Raw genomic sequence first — 16,921 nt, 5'->3', positions numbered from 1 at the left:
TGGTTTCCATTTGTTTCAGTCAGGGTTCCCTTCTGACAGAAAGCTCCTAAGAAACGCCTGAATGGAGCCCTGACGCAGATGTGAACGAAGCCAAAATCATGCAAGTTGCATGACCAAAACAATGATGTTTTTGCAAATGCCACTACACGGCCGCAAGTGGCACTCAGGTGGGCACTTGATGTGCAGGTGCTCCTGCGATGCATGCTGCTCTGAGTGACAGCTCTAGCAGTCTCCTTATTGACCGCAAGAGCCGTCAAATGTCGGTTTCTCGGTCATACAACTTGCATGACCGAGAAAAAAATGTTAACAAAGCCTCCCCTAATGTACCTTTTTGCCTTTCCCTGACAGGGAATCTGTAAGCAGTTTTGAGGCCTCAAAACTGCTGACAGATTCCATTTAAGGTCTCTTCACACTCAAGGCAAAATCACAAAATGCAGCTTTTTTCCAGAATGGTGGTCCCAACCTTATGTGCACCTCCGGGCAAAGCCAAGCTTTAAAAGCAGCCTGAAAGGAAACACCTGTGGAACTCCTGATTTGCGGGAATCAAGGGTTTTTCGATTTTGCCTGTAGTGTCACTTTAAAGCCTAACTCTACTCAGAGTCTGTATATTCATGTTTAAGTGCAATTGACACAATTTTCCCCTCACTCCCATTCTAAGAGCCAATTCAAACTGCTGCGGCATTTGAAAGAGTTATTTCTAATTTTTTACTGCCGAAGGTGCTGTTATCAACTGCTGTGGCTGGAGAACTGTTGCACTCATCAGCTGAAAAAAAGCTTTGTAAAGCACACGCTATAATCATTGTTATCGGATGTCTTTCTTCCCCTGATTTCACAAAAGATGGGATGGACAGGGCCGGATTATAGGGAGGGCACCCAGGGCATGTGCCCTATGGCCTCCACCACAATTCTTAAGGATTTAGAGGCCTTCAGCAGAGGCAGAACACTTTTAGACCCAGATCTATATATTTTTACATTTTGCAGTTTTGCCACGATTTTGGCAGAAATGTTGCGGTTTAGCAGTGATTGTTGTAAAAGTGCTACAAAAAAATCTACCTGTGTTTTTGTCACAATATGCCAACAATTTTGTGACATCACGGTCTCATGTTTAAGGTCCTGTACTTACTGGGTATAGTGTATGTTGTGTTTGTGCGTGTGTATCATATGTGTAGTGTATGTAGGGCCTGCTGTGTGTATAGTATATGTAGTGTGTGTGTGTGTGTGTGTGTAGCATTCCCGGACTGACCATCTGGTAAGAGTATGTCCACACGGGCTATTTTCAGACGTTTTTCGGGCCGTAAACAGCCGAAAAACAGCCGGAAAATCGGAAGCAGAACGCCTCCAAACATCTGGCCATTGATTGCAATGTGAAAAACGGCCGCGAAAAAGAAGTGCAGGTCACTTCTTGGGATGTTTTTGGAGCTTTTTTCATTGACTCTATAGAAAACAGCTCCAAAACGGCCGTGAAAATCGCCGCGAAAATCGCGAGTGGCTTAAAAAACGTCTGAAAATGAGGAGCTGTTTTCCCTTAAAAACAGCTCCGTATTTTCAGACATTTTTGAGTTTGCGTGTGAACATACCCTAATTCTGGCAAATGCCAGATGGGCTGGTGCTAAATGCGCTAAGAGGAGACCGTGGGCTCAAGGGGGGCCCGGTACTGATACAAATCAAATCCAAAAGATAACTGCTGCTATCACTAACTGCACATCACTCCTCGGTCCTCTTCAGCTCTAGGCACCGTGGAACTAGGTCCTGCTGCTATCTAGTGCCACACATAAGGTACTGATGCTGGATAGCGTCAGGACTTAGTGCAGTGGTGCCCAGAGATAAAGAACAACTGGGAATGAGTAGCCAAATAGAGGGGTCTGGTCTTGGATCTGACTTAATTTTGGTATCTGATTTGGCGCCTAAATTAACTTTGGGGTCTGGTCTGCGTCTGAAATAAATTTAGGGTCTGGGATCTGAAGTTCAAATCAACGGTAATGCAAAGGGAAAGCTATAGTTTCCATTTAGTTTCCGTTCATGTGTTCCCCTGATGGAAAGGTCTGACGGAAGCCCATGAACGGAACCCCATTACAGATGTGAACGAAGCCTTAGTAAAACTTTTAATTTCCCTTTGCCAGGGTTTCTGTGAATCTGGCTGAGGAAAAAAGCAGGTGAAATGGAAATAATAAATATAGAATATGGTGATTTTCTTGCCCTATTGGTTTCTCTCTTCACACACACTTTTATTTTCAGAAGGAAAAAACCAGAGTACTAGCGTATGCTGGGATTAAAAAAAAAAAAAAAAAAAAAAGCAACTGACCATAAAAACACTACAAAAACACCACAAAACCAAAACACTGTTTATGTAAACTTTCTCATATTTTAACCCCTTCTCTCTTTGGCCACTTTTGACCTTCCTGACGGAGCCTCATTTTTCAAATCTGACATGTTTCACTTTATGTGGTAATAACTCCAGAATGCTTTTACCTATCCAAGCGATTCTGAGATTGTTTTCTTGTGACACATTGGACATTAAGTTACTGGCAAAATTTGCTCGATATGTTCAGTATTTAATTGTGAAAAACACCAAAATTTAGCTAAAAATTGCTAAAATTTGCATTTTTCTCAATTTAAATGTATCTGCTTGTAAGACAGGCAGTTATAACACACAAAATTGTTCCTAATTAACATCCCCCATATGTCTACTTTAGACTTTAGATTGGCATTGTTTTTTGAACGTGCTTTTATTTTTCTAGGTCGTTACAAGGCTTTGAAATTTAGCAGCAATTTCTCACATTTTCAAGAAAATTTCAAAAGGCTATTTTTACAGGGGCCAGTTCACTTGTGAAGTGGCTTTGAGGGCCTTATATATTAGAAACCCCCAAAAATTCACCCCATTTTAAAAACTTCACCCCTCAAAGTATTCAAAACAGCATTTAAAAATGTCTTAACCCTTTAGACATTTCACAGGATTTAAAGCAAAGTAGAGGTGAAATGTACAAATTTCATATTTTTTTGCAGAAATACATTTTTAATACAATTTTTTTATAACACAGAAGGTTTTACCAGAGAAATGCAACTCAATATTTATTGCCCAGGTTCTGCAGTTTTTGGAAATATCCCACATGTGGCCATAGCGTGCTACTGGAATGAAGCACCGGCCTCAGAAGCAAAGGAGTACCTCGAGGATTTTGGGGCCTTATTTTTATTAGAATATATTTTAGGCACCATGTCAGGTTTGAAGGGCTCTTGCGGTGCCAAAACAGTGAAAATCCCCCAAAAGTGAACCCATTTTGGAAACTACACACCTCAAGGAAATTATCTAGGGGTATAGTGAGCATTTTAACCGCACAGGTTTTTTTCAGAAATTATTGGAAGTAGGCCGTGAAAATTAAAAATCTACATTTTTTACAATCGCTATTAAAGCTCTCATCCACCATCTCTACAAGTATAGTGGATATGACCCTGTCTTGCAAAATTTCATAGTCAAGATAACTAGTTTCTTGTTGGCACACAATTATTTTAACTTTGCAGGCACCTTCTATCTCCAAAGGAGGGGGGTATCTATGGGGGCCAAGTTTTCCCCTTCCTTGGCCAATCTAGTTATGTCCTGGTGGGAGGAACACACTTTATTTTCTCCATCCAACCCATTTGCGGGCCATGTCCACTGGTATGGCAGATACATCGACGACCTCCTAATCATATGGGAGGGCGATGTGTCTGCCATACCGGATTTCATGGCCTTCATTAATGATAATGACTCAAATCTCAGGTTCACACATGTCACCAACGATACAACCATCAATTTTCTAGACATCAAGTTTGTCTCAAAAACAGGTTTCAAAGTGTGTACTGAGATTTATCACAAACCTATATCAGGGAATACACTGTTACACGCCACCAGTTGCCATCCTAGGCATACTATTTCAGCAATACCTGTAGGAGTACTGACTAGAGCCAAGAGAAACTGTAGTACACAATCAGCATATATTAAAGAGGAATCTAGAATTTGTCGTAGGCTCTCAGCACGGGGGTACAGAAATTGGACATTAGAAAGGGCCAAAACTATTGTCAAAAATAAGGACAGAGACCGTCTTCTGTCCGTAGAACATAATACAGACAACATACGTTCCAATACGATGGATACCAACATACCAACCTTAGTACTCCAATATAGCAACCAATTTGACCTTATCAGGAATATGGTACTCAAATATATTCCGGTGCTATATGATGATGTCAAATTGGAAGAGGTACTAAAGAGGGGCTGCCATGTCGTATCACGGAGACCTCCTACCCTTGGGAACATGTTAGCCCCTTCGTTATTGCCAACCAGCTTCCCCAAGCCCACATGGTTAAACCACAAGGGGTACTTCAAATGCGGAACACACCCGTGCAAAGTTTGCAATTTTTCTAAAATAACCAAAGAGTTTTCAAATTCCTCAGACAATATTAACTTTCCCATCAAATCATACATCAATTGTAACAGCAATAATGTAGTTTATGTCATCGAATGTACTAGTTGTAAGTTAAAATATGTGGGGTGTACTACAAGAAAATTTAAATTACGAGTTCTAGAACACCTAAGTTACATTAGGAACCCCAACCTTTTGAACATCTCAAATATTTCCAGACATTTCATCTCACAACATAATCGTTGCATTAACTCATTTTGCTGTTACGCAGTAGAAAAAGTTAGGGGGACCATAAGAGGTGGTAATATCAAACAACGCCTGTTAACAAGGGAGGCATTTTGGATTTATAATTTGGAAACACGATTTCCACGAGGTCTGAATATTAAGAGGGAACTTATGTTTCATTATTGAAATAATATATTATATACAAGCAGCTACTATTTTTAGTTTCCCTAGGATATATAGGTATCAGCATTTTACAGCTGCATGGTGTTTTCCACAGTGATATGATCCATCCGGATCTATCATTGTCTTCAATATCAATAGTGGCCATACAATGTTGTTTCCAAAGCATTTTTTCAAAATCCTAATCAAGTTACTAGAACACAATATATATATATATCTGTACCTCTAAATTAATTCCATCTATTATGGATAGTTACAAATTAACACAAAATGCGAGCCTAATTAATTACGAATATATCTGATTTATATATATATATATGTACCTATAAATTAATTCCATCTATTACGGATAGTAACAAACAAATACAAATATGAGAGCCCAATTACTTACAATATATCTGATTTATCGGTAGATAGTACTATACTGTTCACTTTTGAGTTTATGTACAACAATTGGAGATTATGTACAATAATTGAAAGTGTACTTATTAGTGAGATTTTAACAAGAAACTTAGTTATCAAATATGTTATGTTGGATTATCTTGTTTAGTACAATTCATATTTTTTTCACTATTCAATTTTATGAGAGCTATATAGCATCATACTTCTTTATTGGAAGCAAAAACTGCAGACGCAGTGTATTCAGCACTATATCATTTGGACAGCGACATCGGCTGTACTAATTATCAATCTCTATGAGGAACTTTTTTCTGTCAACTGAAATACACTGCAGTTGCAGCATTTTCAGTACCACATCTCTTGGACAGCACCATCGATAGTCACAACTAATCCTCGAAATAAATATATATAACTATTTCTATTCAATGTCAGTTATATTATACATCTCCAAAAAAAAGGTTCTTCTGATTTGGATTTATTACAGATATACCACCTGGAGCTATGCAATCATAGTAATAAACTCCTATAATCAATAGGGTACTGGTACGGGCTATTATCTATTTTATTATAAAATAAATTAATATCGCCATTATCGGGTATATTTTTTGTATACACTTATGATAAAACACATGTGCACATTATATCCCTATTTAGATCTAAGTTTAATGAAGACTATATTCAAGATAAAACGCATATGCACATTACACCTCCATTCAGATCTTAGTTCAATGTAGGCTGTATTTAAGATAAAACGCATGTGCACATTATGTCCCCATTCAGATCTTACTCCGATGCAGGTTATTTAACCATTTCTAATTAAATACGCACAAATTGAATAAGATTCTCCAAGTTTTTGAAATGAATCTCAAATTTTTATAAATAAATTACCAACTTTTACATTTATATAACGCATTCAACGCTACTTAGGTCATATACGTGAAAATCAATTCATATTTTTAATATATCGGGAACCATTTTCCCGTCTATGTTTTAAATTATCTTTTTGTTTCATCCCGTTATTCACACTGTGCATATGTTGAAAGCTTGCACAATTGTTTGGAGATGTAATACATGTTTAACCAAATTGTTAATTTGTGCTGGTTTTTCTGTATATCGAATTTATAACAACTGTGATATACTTTGTGGAAATTGTGAGGACACAACTATCTTGCCTGTGATTTGGATCATTAAAAACATACGATACTGTACACTCAAGTACAATTCGATTAGACTGCCCAGATATAGTCGCCACTCGGTCTTTATATGACATACACCTCTTGAATTATACTTATACACGCAGTTTCTATACATGGTGTGTCACACCTGAGGTGATAATTACAAACTAGGGTTAACTTCTCACCTGTCTTTTTGCGTACTCATTAGTTACGCTTATTAAGCAGACAGGACGGACAATGTCCTCACATTTCTCTGCCATGATTAAGAGCACAGGAGCTGCTCGAAACGCGTAGGCTAGGGCACTACTGCCTACTCACTATTCTTTGGGATTGCGTCTCTACACTATTTTATACATTTACCCCAATAAAGATGGGAACATCGATTCCTTTTTAAATCTCTGACTGGACTCAGCGCTGGATCATTCCACTTTTTCTCCATTGCATATACCGCCAGCCGTAGCGGAGATCCGAGTGAGGAGTCAAGAGACGCAACAAACTGGTGAGCTGGAGGTTTCCTCCCTTTACTATTTTCTTCTGAGATTGTTTTCTTGTGACACATTGGACATTAAGTTACTGGCAAAATTTGCTCGATATGTTCAGTATTTAATTGTGAAAAACACCAAAATTTAGCTAAAAATTGCTAAAATTTGCATTTTTCTCAATTTAAATGTATCTGCTTGTAAGACAGGCAGTTATAACACACAAAATTGTTCCTAATTAACATCCCCCATATGTCTACTTTAGACTTTAGATTGGCATTGTTTTTTGAACGTCCTTTTATTTTTCTAGGTCGTTACAAGGCTTTGAAATTTAGCAGCAATTTCTCACATTTTCAAGAAAATTTCAAAAGGCTATTTTTACAGGGGCCAGTTCACTTGTGAAGTGGCTTTGAGGGCCTTATATATTAGAAAAGCCCAAAAATTCACCCCATTTTAAAAACTTCACCCCTCAAAGTATTCAAAACAGCATTTTAAAATGTCTTAACCCTTTAGACATTTCACAGGATTTAAAGCAAAGTAGAGGTGAAATGTACAAATTTCATATTTTTTTGCAGAAATACATTTTTAATACAATTTTTTTATAACACAGAAGGTTTTACCAGAGAAATGCAACTCAATATTTATTGCCCAGGTTCTGCAGTTTTTGGAAATATCCCACATGTGGCCATAGCGTGCTACTGGAATGAAGCACCGGCCTCAGAAGCAAAGGAGTACCTCGAGGATTTTGGGGCCTTATTTTTATTAGAATATATTTTAGGCACCATGTCAGGTTTGAAGGGCTCTTGCGGTGCCAAAACAGTGAAAATCCCCCAAAAGTGAACCCATTTTGGAAACTACACACCTCAAGGAAATTATCTAGGGGTATAGTGAGCATTTTAACCGCACAGGTTTTTTTCAGAAATTATTGGAAGTAGGCCGTGAAAATTAAAAATCTACATTTTTTCAAAGAAAATGTAGGCTTAGCGATTTTTTTTTCTAATTTCCACAAGGACTCAAGGAGCAATTTCTCCCGAGTAAAACAATACCCCACATGTGGTAATAAACGGCTGTTTGGACACACGGCAGGGCTTAGACGTGAAAGAGTGTAATTTGGCTTTTGGAGCTCAAATTTAACAGGAATGGTTTGCGGAGGCCATGTCACATTTACAAAGCCCCTGAGGGGACAAAACAGTGGAAACCCCCCACATGTGACCCCATTTTGGAAACTACACCCATTGAGGAAATTATCTAGGCGTATAGTGAGCATTTTGACCCACAGGTTTTTTGCAGAAATTACTGGAAGTAGGCCCTGAAAATGACAATCTAAATTTTTTCAAAGAAAATGTAGGTTTAGCTAATTTTTCTCATTTCCGCAAGGACTGAAGGAGAAAAACCATGTAAAACTTGTAAAGCAATTTCTCCCGAGTAAAACAATACCCCACATGTGGTAGTAAACGACTGTTTGGACACATGGCAGGGCTTAGAAGGGAAAGAGCGCTATTTGGCTTTTGGAGATCACATTTAGCAGGAATGGTTTGCGGAGGCCATGTCACATTTACAAAGCCCCTGAGGGGACAAAACAGTGGAAACCCCCCACAAGTGACCACATTTTGGAGACTACACCCATTGAGGAAATTATCTAGGGCTATAATGAGCGTTTTGACCCCACAGGTTTTTTGCAGAAATTATTGGAAGTTGGCCCTGAAAAAAAAAAATCAACATTTTTTCAAAGAAAATGTAGGTTTAGCTAATTTTTTCTCATTTCCACAAGGACTGAAGGAAAAAAAGCACCACAAAATTTGTAAAGCAATTTCTCCCGAGTAAAACAATACCCCACATGTGGTAATAACGGCTGTATGGACACACGGCAGGGCTTAGAAGGGAAAGAGCGCTATTTGGCTTTTGGAGATTACATTTAGCAGGAATGGTTTGCGGAGGCCAGGTCGCATTTGAAGAGCCCCTGAGGGGACAAAACAATGAAAACGCCCAAAAAGTGACTCCATTTAGGAAACTACACCTCTTGAGGAATTCATCTAGGGGTGTAGTAAGCATTTTGACCCCACAGATGTTTCACAGAATTTATTAGAATTGGGCAATGAAAATAAAAACAGCACTTTTTCTTCAATAAGATGTAGCTTTAGCGCAAAATTTTTCATTTTCTCAACAAATAAAGGAAAAAAAGAACCCAACATTTGTAAAGTAATTTCTCCCGAGTACGGCAATAGCCCATATGTGGTCATAAACTGCTGTTTGGGCACACGGCAGGGCTCAGAAGGGAAGGAGCGTCATTTGGAGTGCAGATGTTGCTGGATTGGTTTATGGGCGCCTGTGGGCCCAAAACAGTGGTAACCCCCCAGAAGTGACCCAATTTTGGAAACTACCCCTTTCAATGCATTTACCTAGGGGTGTAGTGAGCATTTTAACCCTGCGGATGTTTTGTAGAAATTAGTGTGCACTCAATGTTGCAGAGTGAAAATGGGATTTTTTTCCATAGATATGCCAATATGTAGTGCCCAGCTTGTGCCACCATAACAACACAGCTCTCTAAATATTATGCAGTGTTTCCCGGTTTTAGAAACACCCTACATGGGGCCCTAATCTTTTGCCTGGACATTCGACCAGGCTCAGAAGTGAAAGCGTACCATGTAAAATTGAGGCCTAATTTGGCGATTTACATAGTATTGGTTAACAACTGCAGAGGCTCAGATGTGAAATAATAAAAAGAAAACCCTGAGAAGTTACCCCATTTGGAAACTACACCCCTCAAGGCATTTATTAAGGGGTGTAGTGAGCATTTTTACCCCACAGGTCTTTTCCATAAATGATTGCACTGCGAATGGTGCAAATTAAAAATGTATATTTTTCCCTAGATATGCCATTTCAGTGACAAATATGTCATGCCCAGCTTATGCTACTGGAGACACACACCCCAAAAATTGTTAAAAGGGTTCTCCCTGGTATGACGATGCCATATATGTGGAAGGAAACTGCTGTTTGGGGACATTGTAGGGTTCAGAGCGGAGGGAGAGCCATTTGCCTTTTGGAGAGCAGATTTTTCTTGGTAGTAGATTTGTTTGATTATTGCTGGTGTTTCCATTTATATGGGGGTACATGTAAGCCGGGCGGAGTATATAAGGGGCATAGTCAGGTGGTATAATAATGGGGTAAAAAAACAATAAAATAATCCATAGATGTGTGTTATGCTGTGAATTTTGCTGGAAAAGTGTTGTCCTGGTATAATACGGGCACCCTTCCAGCAGATATGTTTGGGCCCTCCCTTTCCTGGTTCCCTAATTTTAGGTCCTTGATAAATCGCTTCTTGAAACAGAAGAAATTTTCCCCTCGGGCCGGCACAACTGCATATTTTTTATTTCCTGACTTATTGGAGCCTCAACTAATTTTATTTTTTCATAGCCGTAGTGGTATGAGGGATTTTTTTTTTGCGGGACGAGCTGTAGTTATTATTGGTACCATTTTGGGGTACATGCAACTTTTTGATCACTTTTTATTCCAATATTTGTAGGGCAAAGTGACCAAAAAACAGAAACTCTGGTATAGTTTTTTAAGTTTGTTTTTTTTTTACGCTGTTCACCGTGTGCAATAAATAATATAAGATTTTTATTACCTCAGGTCATTACGGTTGCGGCAATGTCAAATACGTATGGTTTATTATTTTTTTTCAATAATAAAGGACTTGATAAGTGAAAAAGGGCGATTGTGTTTTATTTTATTACTTGAAACTTTTATTGTTTTCAAACTTTTATTTTCTTCACTTTTTTTGACACTTTTTTTGACACTTTTTTTCAAGTCCCACTAGGGGACTTGAAGGTCCAACTGTCTGATGTTTTTTTTCTAATACATTGCACTACCTATGTAGTGCAATGTATTAGATCTGTCAGTTATTCACTGGCAGCAAGCCGATTAGGCTTCGCCTCCCGGCGGGGCCTAATCGGCTTCCGTAATGGCAGAGCAGGAGGCCATTGTGTCTCCTGTTGCCATAGCAGCAGTCGACAGTCCTGATTGCCTGTCAGGGCTGGCGATCTGCTAGTAACCGCTACGATGCAGCAATCGCTTTCGATTGCTGCATCGAAGGGGTTAATGGCAGGGTTCGGAGCTAGCTCCGATTCCTGCCATTACAGGTGGATGTCAGCTGTAACATAAAGCTGACTTCCACCGCTGATGACGCCGGATCAGCTCCTGAGCCGGCGCCATCTTGCCGGCGGCTACTGAAGCCGATCAGGCTCCGCCGCCTGGCGGATCTTGTCCGGCTTCCATGCTAGGCAGACTGGGAGGCCAGTATTAGGCCTCCGGTTGCTATTGCAGCCATTGTAATCCCGGCAATTTCATTGCTGGGGTTCCGATGAGCTGCAAACACCTTAAATGTAGCGATCACGTTTGAACGCTGCATTGAAGGGGTTAATGGTGGGGCTCGAAGCTAATTTCGGTCCCTGCCATTACAGCCGGATATCAGCTGTAAGATACAGCTGAAATCCGGCGATGATGGCACCGGCTCAGCTTCTGAGCTTCTGAGCCGGTTCCAAACATTTGGCGTAAGCATACGACATTTTGCGGGAAGCACTGGCTTTCCATGTTGTATACTTACAACAAATGTCGGGAAGGGGTTAACATCTGGCCACAGTGTATTTAAGCAAACAGAAACGCAGCAAAAAAAGCCATTGAAAACGCACATTTTTTAGTTATTATTTATTATAGAAAGTCAGGTGGGGGTCTAGAAATGCCTAGTAAATATGGACAGAATGGGTAACTAGGTTAATTCCCCTGATTCCTGGTAGCTAAGTAAGTTATGCTTACCTAAAAAAATAATCATACAGGTGCAAGTACACAGATGGCTGGTAGTGGCTAAGTGTGGTACAATTTAGTGCTTTAAACAGACATCTCTGCCATGCTGTCCCCCCAGGGAGGTGTGCATTTATCAGGTCTGCCCTAACAAATGTAGCACTCTGCGGAAAAAAGTGATGGACTTGCTTTTGGAATTTGTGGAAGGGAGCACTGAAATTACACTATTTATTTTTCAGTGCACCATGCTCTTCTCCTGTTTCAGAAAGAACCCTGGAATGCTGTGTGTACAGATTAAAAATATTATACAAATTAATTATGCAGCAGTATATTCTGCCCATTTCACAGATAACAAAAACCTTGAAAAGTAGACTATTTATTTAACAATGCAATTTGACCATGTCACAAATGAACAAAAAGTCTGGAATAATATGAAACTGCACACCAAAATTAAACTTGTTTGTTAATTATTTGGTAGTGGCAAGTAAAATACAAGTAACACACAAAGGGGGTGTTTTTTTTTTAATATGACTGGCGTTTAATATGCCAATCTAAATAAGAAACAAGCTGAAGTAAGATGCGACAAAGTTATAAAGAGGTGCAGGCTTAATACCTTTGTCACATCTTCGGCTGTCTGTGCGCTACTGAATGAAATTTACACCAGCCAGGAGCTGGCATAGGTTTCTGCTCTAATGTACGCCAGCTTCTGGCTTAAATTATAGTAAATACGGCAAAAAGTGGTGCGTGCTATGGAGACAGACCAGAACGCACAATTTTTCCATCTTTTGGGCCGTTTGTGACTTTTCTACTCCCGAAAATTCGTGTGGAAACGTTAAATTCCCCCCAATGTGTATGGGAAATGAGCTCATTGCCTTAAGGTATACAGGAACAGTCCTGCAGGTATCTTGGTGCAAGGTGAGAGCGCTGAGATGGATGTCATGTAGATATAAGAAAAAAGTAGATTCATAGTGGTTATCCAGGTTATTCGTTTCAAAATAAGTGGAGGTCCTTCTTATTGATATGAGTAAGAACTACCACTTGGTCCAAAATGCATAAGCAAAGTTGTTACTTTTGGATGTGTGCACATCGTGTTTTTATAACTGATGTTGACATAATAATTTATTTGGCAGTGCAATGCATTCAATACAAAAATGAAAAAAAGACTCGAAGACACCACATAACAAAACAGCAGTATTATAAATGAATAGGGCCCCTGGAGCAGACTTTGTAACAGGGCCTGTAAAGGATCTGCCAGGCACAGCTTCTGTGTCAACGCCCATAGGTAATCAGTCTGCACCTGCTTCTATGCCTGTGAGACTGACTCCATCTTCCACCACTCAGGATGGCAGGCTTAGGAGTGGGAGAGCCTATCACAGCCTGGCCAGACGGAGCTTGTCCCGCCCTCTGTCTATTTATATCTGCCTTTCCTGTTCCTCCTTGCTTGTGATTCTTCTCATTTGGTTTCCTGGCCCTGCTGCAGCTTCTGAACTATTTGACCCTGCTTCATACTGACCCTGGCTTGTTGACTACTCTCCTGCTCTGCGTTTGGTACCTCGTACATTCCTGGTTTGACTCGGCTTGTTCACTACTCTCCTGCTCTGCGTTTGGTACCTCGTACACTCCTGGCTTGACTCTGCTCGTTCACCACTCTTGTTGCTCACGGTGTTGCCGTGGGCAACTGCCCCATTTCCCTTAGTTTTGTGTACCCTTGTCTGTTTGTCTGTCGTGCACTTACTGAGCGTAGGGACTGTCGCCCATTTGTACCCCGTCGCCTAGGGCGGGTCGTTGCAAGTAGGCAGGGACTGAGTGGCGGGTAGATTAGGGCTCACTTGTCTGTTTCCCCCCCACCATCATTACAGGGCCCAGGAGCTACAAGTTACACCTCTGCAGAGAATAATAGCTGCCTGCCTGCAATGGCAGATTACGTAAATCATAGGCCCTGGGCTATTCCCCAAACTTGGGCCCCCTTCACCACCACCGCTGCCCTGCCGTGCCATGTGCTAGCATTGCTGTGATAGCATTGAAAAATAAGTGTTACGATTCCCCTTGTCAATGGGCTGTTTCCCTACATACTGACAGTCTCCAACCGTCGCTGACAGCATCACACTGTGTAGGGACACATCCTCCTAACAAGGGGAATGGTAACACCCATTTGTCTATTAGTCCTGGACTACACAAATACTTTTTGTGGAATACAAGGATTTCCTATAACAGACATGTCGGAGAGCTGACAGATTCTCTATAAATCCAGTAACTCACAGGAGACGTTTTCTCAGATTCTAGTCATTATTTTCCTCTTTTCTTCTCCATCTGGTCCAGACCCCATTTTTACAGAATTTGCCCCTCAGATGTATTCAGCTCCTCACTTTTCCAACATTTACACACCTATAATTGAAGAAAAAATTCTCATGGTGCTACACACTATGCCAATAAATATAATAGCACCATACACTGCACCTCTGAAAATAATAGCACCACTCTGCCCCTGAATATAATAGTACCATACACTATGCCCCTGAATACAGTTATGTCAAACACTGTAAAGTAAAGCAACACACACACACAGTGCCACACTGTCGAGCGTGCGACTAACAATGCCTCTTGTAGAAAGCGCCACTCACAATGTCCCTTGTAGATAGTGCCATTCACAATGCCCACTGTAAATAGTTCCCCTCAGAGCCCCCTGAGGATAGTGCCCCACAGCCCCCTGTAGATAGGGCCATACACCCTCCTGTAGATAGTGCCACACACCCTCCTGTCAATAGTACCACACACCCTCCTGTAGATAGTGCTACACACCCTCCTGTAGATACTGCCACACACCCTCCTGTAAATAGTGCTCCCCCGATGTAGATAGTGCCACCCCCTGTAGATAGTGCCACACCCTCCCTGTTGATAGTGGCCCACCCACCTGTAGATAATGCCACACACCCAAGGCAGATAGCACCACACTGCCCCTCTGTAGATAACACCACAGTGCCCCCCCCTGTATCACAAAAAAGCGCTGAATGGCAGGGAGGGGAGCCCATAGTTTCCTTGCCTTGCCAGCGCTGCCAATTGTATTCCCGTCTAAACAACTCAGATACAATTGAGTCCTATGTAAGGACCTTCCGGCCCTTGTCACAGGAGGCTTTCTGCCCAAAAAACGAAGCAGCAAAAAACGTGACAAAACTGCGATGTGGTTTTATTCTTTGGGCAGCCATGGCACCCCCGGGGAGCATCGGGACCGAGTGGCTGCCCTAAACTGACATATCAGGATCCGTCATTGCCTGCATGGGAATCTGGTATTGCTGGAGCTAGTTATACTCTTTAGGTCCTCTGCAGTCAGCACACTAGCAGGTTAAAAAAGCAGACTAGTTAAACACAGAAAGAAGCAAGGTAACAATAGGAAGTACATTCTAATATCTGATGTTTCAAACTAAATGGCTGAACTGAGCTCTCTTCAGGTACCGCTCCACTCTGAAAATAGAGCCAGGGCAAAACTACACTGACTTGCTGTATATAAGAGGGCTTTGCGATATGTCACATGATTTGACACAACTCTCCTAATTAACTGTTTACTTTCATGATTTGCATTGAGCCTTTCAGACATCTCTAACAAAAGGGTTATAATTCTAATACTATATTAATACGCTATAATATTTTTATTTTATTCTAAATCATTTTAAAATGTTGACGTGATATACTAAATATGTTTATTATGTACATAGTCCAATCTTTTTTTTGCGTATTTAACATTCTACATGTCTTTATATGACATGATAGACAGACCCCAATTATGTTTGGTTAAAAAAGAAAATCATTTTATATTGTGTGACAATAATATTTTTACTTAATAGGTTTACTTCTACTGCTTTATTCAAATGATGTGCAATTTAGTTTGCATTCTTTGCTATTCTCTTTCCATTAAGGTTTAAATAAAAAAAGTTTTTTTTTTTTTTCCTTTAGCCCCTTACTATTAATAAAATGATAAGACAGTGCTAATATTTCTGTTAATACTCAGCTTATTAAATTAGATATTTTTAATGTAGCGTACTTAAAGATGCTACAATTCCTCAGGCTCATTTTCATTATTTGCAATGTGTTTTTACTCCTGCATGTGAATTTATTTATCATTTAATTTAAGCCCGGTGTGCCGATTACTGGTTTGAGATATTTTGTTTACATCTGTCATTTTAGTATCTGTTTTAGGAATTTTTTTCTCGAATTGCAACTGGGAAAACCATGTGACAAAAAACACATGTATATACAAGACAACATCTCAAATAGCTGTAAAGGATCTGCCAGGCACTGCTTCAGGGTTAACTCCCAGAATTAATCAGTCAACACCTGAGTGTACATCCCTGAGACAGACACCAGCTTCCTCCACTCAGGCTGGCAGGCTTAGGAGTGGGAGAGCCTATCGCAACCTGGCCAGACTCAGCTAGCTCCCGCCCTCGGTCTATTTAAGCCTGCTCTTCCTGTCCATCTGTGCTTGTGAATTCTTTCCCTGAGGTTTCCTGGCCCAGCTACAGCTCCTGCTACTTTTTGATCCTGCTCCATACAGACCCCGGCTTACCGACTACTCTTCTGCTTTTCGCTTTGTACCTCGCACTCTCCTGGCTTGACTCGGCTCGTTCACTACTCTGTTGCTCACGGTGTTTCCGCGAGCAACTGCCCATTTCCCTTGCTTGTGTTCCCTTGTTTGTTTGTCGTGTTTGTCATGCACTTACTGAGCGCAGGGACCGCCGCCCAGTTGTACCCCGTCGTCTAGGGCGGGTCGTTGCAAGTAGGCAGGGACAGAGTGGCGGGTAGATTAGGGCTCACTTGTCCGTTTCCCTACCCCCCCCCCACCATTACAATAGCACATCAAAACCATGTATGACCTGAATACTACTTTTTCTCTGAGATGGTTGTGCAGTTAAGAATGGAACTACTATAACCCAGTATGTATTTTAAAGAGGTTCTCTCAGAACAGATATTGGTGGCATATTCCATATGCCACCAATATCCAATCAGCGGGACTACTGTGACCCTTGCCATCACTTTTCCCCTTAGTGTCCAAGCCATTTTATTTTTTTCATTTTCGTTTTACACTCTCCGCATTCTATGAGCTATAACTTTTTTATTTTTCCGCCAATGGAGTGGAGTGAGGACTTGTTTTTTAGTGGGAGGAGTTGTAGTTTCTACGGGCACCATTTAAAGTACCATATAATGTACTGGGAAACTGAAAAAAAAATCTAAGTTGTTTTTACATCTTTCACCGTGCCGTAAAAACGACACATTTACT

The sequence above is a fragment of the Rhinoderma darwinii genome, chromosome 1 (assembly GCF_050947455.1).
Source record: "Rhinoderma darwinii isolate aRhiDar2 chromosome 1, aRhiDar2.hap1, whole genome shotgun sequence".
Lineage (NCBI taxonomy): Eukaryota > Metazoa > Chordata > Amphibia > Anura > Rhinodermatidae > Rhinoderma > Rhinoderma darwinii.
The sequence above is the reverse complement of the archived record's forward strand: the minus strand, read 5'-3'. Positions refer to the sequence as shown.